Genomic DNA, 12500 nt, shown 5'->3' with positions numbered 1-12500 from the left:
CACACCTCTCCCACAGGCACTCTGACCCACTCCTCTCCCACAGGCACTCTGACCCACTCCTCTCCCACAGGCACTCTGACCCACACCTCTCCCACAGGCACTCTGACCCACTCCTCTCCCACAGGCACTCTGACCCACACCTCTCCCACAGGCACTCTGACCCACAGGCACTCTGACCCACTCCTCTCCCACAGGCACTCTGACCCACACCTCTCCCACAGGCACTCTGACCCACTCCTCTCCCACAGGCACTCTGACCCACTCCTCTCCCACAGGCACTCTGACCCACTCCTCTCCCACAGGCACTCTGACCCACTCCTCTCCCACAGGCACTCTGACCCACTCCTCTCCCACAGGCACTCTGACCCACTCCTCTCCCACAGGCACTCTGACCCACTCCTCTCCCACAGGCACTCTGACCCACTCCTCTCCCACAGGCACTCTGACCCACACCTCTCCCACAGGCACTCTGACCCACTCCTCTCCCACAGGCACTCTGACCCACTCCTCTCCCACAGGCACTCTGACCCACTCCTCACCCACAGGCACTCTGACCCACACCTCTCCCACAGGCACTCTGACCCACACCTCTCCCACAGGCACTCTGACCCACACCTCTCCCACAGGCACTCTGACCCACTCCTCTCCCACAGGCACTCTGACCCACACCTCTCCCACAGGCACTCTGACCCACTCCTCTCCCAGAGGCACTCTGACCCACTCCTCTCCCAGAGGCACTCTGACCCACTCCTCTCCCACAGGCACTCTGACCCACTCCTCTCCCACAGGCACTCTGACCCACTCCTCTCCCACGGGCACTCTGACCCACTCCTCTCCCACAGGCACTCTGACCCACTCTCTCCCACAGGCACTCTGACCCACTCCCTCCCACAGGCACTCTGACCCACACCTCTCCCACAGGCACTCTGACCCACAGGCACTCTGACCCACTCCTCTCCCACAGGCACTCTGACCCACTCCTCTCCCACAGGCACTCTGACCCACTCCTCTCCCACAGGCACTCTGACCCACACCTCTCCCACAGGCACTCTGACCCACAGGCACTCTGACCCACTCCTCTCCCACAGGCACTCTGACCCACTCCTCTCCCACAGGCACTCTGACCTACTCCTCTCCCACAGACACTCTGACCCACTCCTCTCCCACAGACACTCTGACCCACTCCTCTCCCACAGACACTCTGACCTGCGTTGAGGTCCAGTTGTTGGCTTCTCTTCTGTTTCTCCTCCTTCTCTCTGTCAGCCTTCTCCTTGGCCAGCTTGGCTCTCCTGATCTTCTCCTCTGACTCCCTCCTCTTCGCATTCTCCTTCACCGCTTGCTGAGGGGACATGGACAGAGATGTGTGTGTGTATGAGGGTGCATGTGTGTGTGTGAGTGGATGTGTGTGTACAAGAACGTGTGTGTGTGTGACTGAGAAACAATAGTTGGCCCTCTGCCAAGATAAACAGCAAAACAACAGCCAGCAAAACAAGATAACCAGCATCTGTAATAACACTACCTGGTACTAATACCAACTGATACTACCTGGTAATAACACTACCTCATACTAATAATAACTGATATAACCTGGTAATAACACTACCTGATACTACCTGGAAATAACACTAAATGATAATACCTGGTAATAACACTAAATGATACTACCTGGTAATAACACTAAATTATACTACCTGGTAATAACACTACCTGATACTACCTGGTAATAACACTACCTGATACTACCTGGTAATAACACTACCTGATACTACCTGGAAATAACACGACCTGATACTAATACTAACTGATATAACCTGGTAATAACACTACCTGGTAATACTACCTGATACTAATACTAACTGATATAACCTGGTAATAACACTACCTGGTAATACTACCTGATACTAATACTAACTGATACACTTTGTAATAACAATACCTGATACTACTGGATAATACCACTTCTCACTGACCCTGGTACTAATACTACCTGATACTACCTGGTACTAACACTACCTGACACTACCTGTTACGAACACTACCCGATACTACCCGGTACTAACACTACCTGATACTACCCGTTACTAACACTACCTGATACTACCCGTTACTAACACTACCTGATACTACCCGGTACTAACACTACCTGATACTACCCGGTACTAACACTACCTGATACTACCCGTTACTAACACTACCTGATACTACCCGTTACTAACACTACCTGATACTACCCGGTACTAACACTACCTGATACTACCTGGTACTAACACTACCTGATACTACCTGTTACTAATACTACCTGATACTAATATATTGTAATATATGCCATTTAGCAGACGCTTTTATCCAAAGCGACTTACAGTCATGTGTGCATACATTCTACGTATGGGTGGTCCCTACCTGGTACTAACACTACCTGATACTACCTGATACTAATACTACCTGATACTACCTGGTACTAACACTACCTGATACTACCTGTTATTAACACTACCTGATACTACCTGGTACTAACACTACCTGATACTACCTGGTACTAACACTACCTGATACTACCTGATACTAACACTACCTGATACTACCTGATACTAATACTACCTGATACTACCTGGTACTAACACTACCTGATACTACCTGTTACTAACACTACCTGATACTACCTGGTACTAACACTACCTGATACTACCTGGTAATAACCACTACCTGATACTAATACTACCTGATACTACCTGATACTAACACTACCTGATACTACCTGGTAATAACACTACCTGATACTAACACTACCTGATACTACCTGGTACTAACACTACCTGATACTACCTGTTACTAATACTACCTGATACTACCTGGTACTAACACTACCTGATACTACCTGGTAATAACCACTACCTGATACTACCTGATACTAACACTACCTGATACTACCCGGTACTAACACTACCTGATACTACCTGGTACTAACACTACCTGATACTACCTGGTACTAACACTACCTGATACTACCTGTTACTAATACTACCTGATACTACCTGGTACTAACACTACCTGATACTACCTGATACTAATACTACCTGATACTACCTGGTACTAACACTACCTGATACTACCTGTTACTAACACTACCTGATACTACCTGGTACTAACACTACCTGATACTACCTGGTAATAACCACTACCTGATACTAATACTACCTGATACTACCTGATACTAACACTACCTGATACTACCTGGTAATAACACTACCTGATACTACCTGGTACTAACACTACCTGATACTACCTGGTACTAACACTACCTGATACTACCTGGTACTAACACTACCTGATACTACCTGGTACTAACACTACCTGATACTACCTGTTACTAACACTACCTGATACTACCCGCTACTAACACAACCTGATACTACCCGTTACTAACACAACCTGATACTACCCGGTACTAACACTACCTGATACTACCCGGTACTAACACTACCTGATACTACCCGGTACTAACACTACCTGATACTACCTGGTAATAACCACTACCTGATACTAATACTACCTGATACTACCTGATACTAACACTACCTGGTACTAACACTACCTGATACTACCTGGTACTAACACTACCTGATACTACCTGGTACTAACACTACCTGATACTACCTGGTACTAACACTACCTGATACTACCTGGTACTAACACTACCTGATATTACCTGGTACTAACACTACCTGATACTACCTGGTACTAACACTACCTGATACTACCTGGTACTAACACTACCTGATACTATATGGTACTAACACTACCTGATACTACCTGGTACTAACACTACCTGATACTACCTGGTACTAACACTACCTGATACTACCTGGTACTAACACTACCTGATACTACCTGGTACTAACACTACCTGATACTACCTGGTACTAACACTACCTGATACTACCTGGTACTAACACTACCTGATACTACCCGGTACTAACACTACCTGATAGTATCAGGTAGTGTTAGTCTCAGCCTCCAGTATTTATGCTGCAGTAGTTTATGTGTCGGGGGGCTAGGGTCAGTTTGTTTATCTGGAGTACTTCTCCTGTCCTATTCGGTGTCCTGTGTAAATCTAAGTGTGCGTTCTCTAATTCTCTCCTTCTCTCCTTCTTTCTCTCTCTCGGAGGACCTGAGCCCTAGAACCATGCCCCAGGACTACCTGACATGATGACTCCTTGCTGTCCCCAGTCCACCTGGCCATGCTGCTGCTCCAGTTTCAACTGGCCTGGGCCCTAGGACCATGTCCCAGGACTACCTGACATGAGGACTCCTTGCTGTCCCCAGTCCACCTGGCCATGCTCCTGCTCCAGTTTCAACTGTTCTGCCTTACTATTATTCAACCATGCTGGTCATTTATGAACATTTGAACATCTTGGCCACGTTCTGTTATAATCTCCACCCGGCACAGCCAGAAGAGGACTGGCCACCCCACATATGCTCTCTCTAATTCTCTCTTTCTTTCTCTCTCTCGGAGGACCTGAGCCCTAGGACCGTGCCCCAGGACTACCTGACATGATGGCTCCTTGCTGTCCCCAGTCCACCTGACTGTGCTGCTGCTCCAGTTTCAACTGTTCTGCCTTATTATTATTTGACCATGCTGGTCATTTATGAACATTTGAACATCTTGGTCATTTTCTGTTATAATCTCTACCCGGCACAGCCAGAAGAGGACTGGCCACCCCACATAGCCCGGTTCCTCTCTAGGTTTCTTCCTAGGTTTTGGCCTTTCTAGGGAGTTTTTCCTAGCCACCGTGCTTTTACACCTGCATTGTTTGCTGTTTGGGGTTTTAGGCTGGGTTTCTGTACAGCACTTTGAGATATCAGCTGATGTACGAAGGGCTATATAAATAAATTTGATTTGATTTGAATTTGATTTGATACTACCCGGTACTAACACTACCTGATACTACCCGATACTAATACTACCTGATACTACCTGGTACTAACACTACCTGATACTACCTGTTACTAACACTACCTGATACTACCTGGTACTAACACTACCTGATACTACCTGGTAATAACCACTACCTGATACTAATACTACCTGATACTAACACTACCTGATACTACCTGGTACTAACACTACCTGATACTACCCGGTACTAACACTACCTGATACTACCGGTACTAACACTACCTGATACTACCTGATACTAACACTACCTGATACTAACACTACCTGATACTACCCGGTACTAACACTACCTGATACTACCCGGTACTAACACTACCTGATACTACCTGGTACTAACACTACCTGATACTACCTGGTACTAACACTACCTGATACTACCTGTTACTAATACTACCTGATACTACCTGGTACTAACACTAGTTGATACTACCTGGTAATAACCACTACCTGATACTAATACTACCTGATACTACCTGATACTAACACTACCTGGTACTAACACTACCTGATACTACCTGGTACTAACACTACCTGATACTACCTGGTACTAACACTACCTGATACTACCTGGTACTAACACTACCTGGTACTAACACTACCTGATACTACCTGGTACTAACACTACATGATACTACCTGGTACTAACACTACCTGATACTACCTGTTACTACACCTGTTGTATTCAGCATTTCACTGTAAGGTCTACTACACCTGTTGTATTCAGCATTTCACTGTAAGGTCTATTACACCTGTTGCATTCAGCATTTCACTGTAAGGTCTACTACACCTGTTGTATTCAGCATTTCACTGTAAGGTCTATTACACCTGTTGTATTCAGCATTTCACTGTAAGGTCTGTTGTATTCAGCATTTCACTGTAAGGTCTATTACACCTGTTGTATTCAGCATTTCACTGTAAGGTCTACTACACCTGTTGTATTCAGCATTTCACTGTAAGGTCTACTACTCAGCATTTCACTGTAAGGTCTATTACACCTGTTGTATTCAGCATTTCACTGTAAGGTCTTACACCTGTTATATTCAGCATTTCACTGTAAGGTCTATTACACCTGTTGTATTCAGCATTTTCACTGTAAGGTCTATTACACCTGTTGTATTCAGCATGTTCACTGTTGTAAGCATTTCACTGTATTACACAGCTGTTGTATTCAGCATTTCACTGTAAGGTCTATTACACCTGTTGTATTCGCATGTGACAAATAACATTTGATTTACCTGGTACGAATACTACCTAATACTATATGAACTACCTGGTACTACCTGATACTAACTGATATAAAAATGATATACCTGGTACTACCTGATACTAATACTAACTGATACTAACTGATTTACCTGGAACAAACTGATAAAATTATTTACCTGGAACTACCTGGATACTTATACTAACAGACACTAACAGATACTAAAAGACAATAACAGAACTACCTGGTATTACCTAGTACTACATGGCACTAACTGATATGAATACATGTAGACGGTACCTTCCCACTAACAGTCAATGTCATTTAGACAAACAGGTGAGGAGAACATGTGTTTATCATTAACTTGTGTGTAATGAGGTGGGAGCACGTTCTGTTTTCTGCCTTCAGGTTGCCAATGCTCAAACTCACCTGGAACATGTTCTTTGAAGTTGTTGAGGTCACCGAAGAACTCTTCGACAGAAATCTTGCGAGGGTCGAACACAAAGTAGTTCCCCCAGGTCGGAGTACTGCTTCTCCATGTTCTTATGCATCATGTCCAACTTCTCATGTTGCTCTTTAGCACTGGCCACAAAGCTGTGAGGTACAGTATTAAGGAGTGCACAGCCTGGCAACACAGAGACACACACACCACCCCAGCACACAGAGCTACACTCACCACCCCAGCACAGAGCTACATTCACCACCCCCAGCACACAGAGCTACACACACCACCCCCAGCACACAGAGCTACACACACCACCCCCAGCACAGAGACACACATCACCCCCAGCACACAGAGCTACACACACCACCCCAGCACACAGAGCTACACACACCACCCCCAGCACAGAGACACACATCACCCCCAGCACACAGAGCTACACACGCCACCCCCCAGCACACAGAGCTACACTCACCACCCCCCAGCACACAGAGCCACACACCACCCCCAGCACACAGAGCTACACACACCACCCCCAGCACAGAGCTACACTCACCACCCCCAGCACACAGAGCCACTTACCACCCCCAGCACACAGAGCTACACACACCACCCCCAGCACAGAGCTACACTCACCACCCCAGCACACAGAGCCACTCACCACCCCCAGCACACAGAGCCACTCACCACCCCCAGCACACAGAGCTACACACACCACGCCCAGCACACAGAGCCACTCACCACCCCCCAGCACACAGAGCCACTCACCACCCCCAGCACACAGAGCTACACTCACCACCCCCAGCACATAGCTACATTCACCACCCCCCAGCACATAGCTACATTCACCACCTCCAGCACACAGAGCTACACACACCACCTCCAGCACAGAGACACACACCACCTCCAGAGACACACACACAACACCTCCAGCACACAGAGACACACACAACACCTCCAGCACACAGAGACACACACACACCACCTCCAGCACAGAGACACACACCACCCCAGCACACAGAGCTACACACACCACCCCAGCACACAGAGACACTCAACACCCCCAGCACACAGAGCTACACACACCACCCCAGCACACAGAGCCACACACACCACCCCAGCACAGAGCCACACACACACCACCTCCAGTACAGAGACACACACACCACCTCCAGTACACAGAGACACACACACACCACCCTCAGCACACAGAGATACACACACCACCTCCAGCACACAGAAACACACACACCACCTCCAGCACAGAGACACACACACCACCTCCAGTACAGACACCCCACCTCCACCACACACAGCTACACACACCACCACCAGCGCACATAGCTACACACACCACCACCAGCACACAAAGCTATACACAGCACCAACACACAGAGCTGCCACACCACCACCAACACACAGGCTATACACACCATCATCACAGAGCTACACACAGAGCTATACACACCACCAACACACAGAGCTATACACACCACCACACACACATAAGCATACACACTCATTCATAGACACTCAAACACACATTCATAAACACTCATACATTCAGCTTTCAGCATGGAAAGGCTTACAGGAAACGACAGAGAATATTTCCTGTCTAGATCGTAATTTGTAAGATGTGTGGAGATGCTTTGAAATGTCACCTACATAAAGTTTGATTGGACTAGAGGAGGTTAAAATGATCGAACTAAGTTTGATTGGACTGGGAGGAGGTTAAAATGATCAACTATGATCGAACCTTCGTGTTTGGCCCTGTCCGGGGTATTGCCGGATGGGGCCACACTGTCTCAGCCTCCAGTATTTATGCTGCAGTAGTTTGTGTGTCGGGGGGCTAGGGTCAGTTTGTTATATCTGGAGTACTTCTCCTGTCTTATCCGGTGTCCTGTGTGAATTTAAGTATGCTCTTCTTTCCTCGGAGGACCTGAGCCCTAGGACCATGCCTCAGGACTACCTGGCATGATGACTCTTACTGTCCCCAGTCCACCTGGCCGTGCTGCCGCTCCAGTTTCAACTGTTCTGCCTGCGGCTATGGAATCCTGACCTGTTCACCGGACGTGCTACCTGTCCCAGGCCTATTATTTGACCATGCTGGTCATTTATGAACATTTGAACATCTTGGCCATGTTCTGTTATAATCCCATCCGGCACAGCCAGACGAGGACTGGCCACCCTCATAGCCTGGTTCCTCTCTAAGTTTCTTCTTAGGTTCTGGCCTTTCAAGGGAGATTTTCCTAGCCGCCGTGCTTCTACACCTGCATTGCTTGCTGTTTGGGGTTTTAGGCTGGGTTTCTGAACATCACTTTGAGATATCAGCTGATGTAAGAAGAGCTATATATATACACATTTGATTTGCAGTAGTAAAGGATATAGTCATTTTCTCCACAAACATGTCCCTATCACTCTGTGGAGGAGGGAAGGTCTCCAGATCTTTGTCCAGAGTCTTCACAGCCCATCTGCACCAGGTTCTTCTGCAGGGTCTCAGCCGACACTGAGACAGGGGTTAGAGGGGACAGGTCAGTGTGTCATGGAAGGAAACAGGGATGAGGAGAGGACAAGTGTGTGAGAGTATTGGTACTAGTGTTGAGTTCTGAGGGTAGGTGTTAGGTGGAGTCCATGGTTACCTCGGCTAGCCTTCTCTACGTGAACGAGTTCGTCAGGGAACGCCAGACGTCGGGGTACTGCTCCTGACACACGCCAGCCAGGAAGTGCAGGAGAGTCTGCTTCAGGTCAGTTGTCTTGGTGTCCCGCAGCTGATTGGACAAAGGGCAGATTCTAAAGTACACCCCCTTTTAAAACCTTTAACGCAGCATTGGCTTATTAAATACATGTTTACCCTGTTACACACACTGCCTGTAGATATGCGTGTGCGTCTCTTTGTCGTGGTTATGTCCATGCAGGGCTCTACGCTGACCTTTTTACAAGGCACACGTGTGCCTAAATTGACAAATTTAGGAGCACACAGGAATTTAGGAGCACAATGAACAATATTTGCAGTAACAAGCCATTTTCTTTGTAGTCATGGTGCAAGTATGACGGTCATGAATCTGGGCTCTGTGTTTATTCTCCATGGCTCTCAGGGGCGCGGTACAGTGAAGTAATCACTGGTGCTCCTAAATTAAAACTCCAACTAATCTAGTTTTTCTAACAAGCGAGTAAAATAGTAGCACTGTAGAGCAATGAAGTGTCTCTCACCTTGCAGAGGTAGCTGATGCTGAATCCAAAGGCCTTGGCGTTGCGGGAACCAGCGTTCATGTAGTTGCCCACCAGCAGGATGATCTGCAGCAGCTGGGAGAAAGTGGTGCTCTTCTTCAGTTCCTCGCAGGCCGCCGTCACGGACACCACATCCGGCTTGATGTTGTTCAGCTGCTCTTCAAACTGCAGCCGAACAAGATGGCCGTCAGCCGGGGCTTCAGACGCTTCACTGTCGACATCTGAGGGGAGAGGGGGAGGGTTGGAGGGGAGAGAGAGTTGGAGAGGGGAGGGTTGGAGAGGGGTGAGAAGAGGGTTGGAGAGGGAGAGAGGACCATGACACACACAAGGAGTGTTATAGATGGTTTGTGAAGTTAATAAGGCCATGCCTAACACTGTGGTTGATTCAGGCCATGTCTAACACTGTGGTTGATTCAGGCCATGTCTAACACTGTGGTTGATTCAGGCCATGTCTAACACTGTGGTTTAATCAGGCCATGTCTAACACTGTGGTTTAATCAGGCCATGTCTAACACTGTGGTTTAATCAGGCCATGTCTAACACTGTGGTTGAGTCAGGCCATGTCTAACACTGTGGTTTAATCAGGCCATGTCTAACACTGTGGTTTAAGTAGCCATGTCTAACACTGTGGTTGATTCAGCCATGTCTAACACTGTGGTTGATTCAGGCCATGTCTAACAGTTGATTCAGGCCATGTCTAACAGCATGGTTTAATCAGGCCATGTCTAACACTGTGGTTGATTCAGGCCATGTCTAACACTGTGGTTTAATCAGGCCATGTCTAACACTGTGGTTTAATCAGGCCATGTCTAACACTGTGGTTTATTCAGACCATGTCTAACACTGTGGTTTATTCAGACCATGTCTAACACATGGTTGATTCAGGCCATGTCTAACACTGTGGTTGATTCAGGCCATGTCTAACACTGTGGTTTAATCACCGCATGTCTAACACTGTGGTTGATTCAGGCCATGTCTAACACAGTGGTTTATTCAGGCCATGTCTAACACTGTGGTTTATTCAGACCATGTCTAACAGTTTTATTCAGATCATGTCTAACACTGTGGTTTATTCAGACCATGTCCTAACATGGATTCAGACCAAGCACACTTCTCGTTTATTCAGACCATGTCTAACACTGTGGTTTATTCAGACCATGTCTAACACTGTGGTTTATTCAGACCAGTCTAACACTGGGTTTATTCAGACCATGTCTAACACTGTATGGTTTTTATTCAGACATGTCTAACACGTTTATTCAGACCATGTCTAACACTGTGGTTTAATCAGGCCATGTCTAATCACTGTGTTTTAATCAGGCCATGTCTAACACATAACCAGGCCATGTCTAACAGTCAGTTTATTCAGACCATGTCTAACACTGCTTGCTGCAGGAACAGAGCTTAGTAGTCGCTTCATTTTTCCAGTCAGCCACGTGGTTCTCTCCAGCTCTTAGAGGTTGAGTTGGGACAACAGCATGTGTGGAGTTCTCAACACGACTCCAAACTGCTCGGCCTCTCACAGGTCTTCATACTCATCTTCATCTCCCCAGAACATTCAGCGTCTCCTGTTCTGGCAACTACAGATCAGATTCTACACACACAGAACATTTATTTACATGTGAACAACATTTCTAAACAAAGAAACACATTTGCATTACCCCCACACACACAACACCGCATTTCAGAGACAGCCAGACAGCCAGCCAGCCAGACAGCCAGCCAGCCAGACACACACAGATTTGAGCACCATGGACTCAGAAAGCAGAGTCAGGAGCGTTCTTAAGTCAGAGGGAGAAGAGTCAGGAAGATGGTCAGGCCCATCACCTAACAGAGTCAGATCACCCAACCACCATCACCTCACCCAGAGATCACCAGAGCCCAACACATACCCCTCAGCCCAACAGTCAGGAATCATTACTGGACTGACTGCTTGCAGCATTGGAGCTGAGAGTCAGAGTCAGACAGGAAGTGTTCAAACACAGAGGTCAGAGAGGACTTGGAGTCCAACACCTTCAGCTCCTTCAGAGTCAGTCAGTCCTTCTTAAGACAGAGACACAGAGAGAGAGAGGTTGTGTTAATGTGAATACATCAGAAGAGAACACATCAGAATAGAGAGAGTCAGAGAGAGAGAGAGAGTCAGAGAGAGAGTCAGAGAGAGTCAGAGAGAGTCAGAGAGAGTCAGAGAGAGTCAGAAAGAGCTGGGAGAGAGAGTTAATGAGAGAGTACTTCAGAAGAGAGAGTCACATCAGAATAGAGAGACAGAGAGAGAGTGAGAGAGACAGAGAGAGTCAGAGAGACAGAGAGAGAGTCAGAGAGTCAGAGCGAGAGTCAGAGAGACAGAGAGTCAGAGAGAGAGAGAGAGAGTCAGAGAGAGAGAGCGAGAGAGAGTCAGAGAGAAACACATCGAACAGAGAGAGTCAGAGAGAGAGAGAGAGTCAGAGAGAGAGAGAGAGCCAGAGAGAGAGAGTCAGAGAGTCAGAGAGAGAGCCAGAGAGAGTGAGTCAGAGAGAGTGAGCCAGAGAGAGAGAGTCAGAGAGAGAGAGTCAGAGAGTGAGAGAGAGAGTCAGAGAGAGAGAGTCAGAGAGACAGAGAGAGAGTCAGAGACAGAGAGAGAGAGTCAGAGAGATAGAGAGAGAGAGAGTCAGAGAGACAGAGAGAGAGAGTCA

General features: G+C 47.4%; 1 pseudogene; it reads right to left on the bottom strand.

Moving 5' to 3' along the window:
• The window catches only part of LOC124010664, a 58486-nt pseudogene that overhangs the window by 13590 nt on the left and 32396 nt on the right, over positions 1 to 12500 (bottom strand).

Source organism: Oncorhynchus gorbuscha, linkage group LG23 (assembly GCF_021184085.1).
Source record: "Oncorhynchus gorbuscha isolate QuinsamMale2020 ecotype Even-year linkage group LG23, OgorEven_v1.0, whole genome shotgun sequence".
NCBI classification, from domain to species: domain Eukaryota; kingdom Metazoa; phylum Chordata; class Actinopteri; order Salmoniformes; family Salmonidae; genus Oncorhynchus; species Oncorhynchus gorbuscha.
This window is presented reverse-complemented; position numbering and strand designations above follow the sequence as displayed.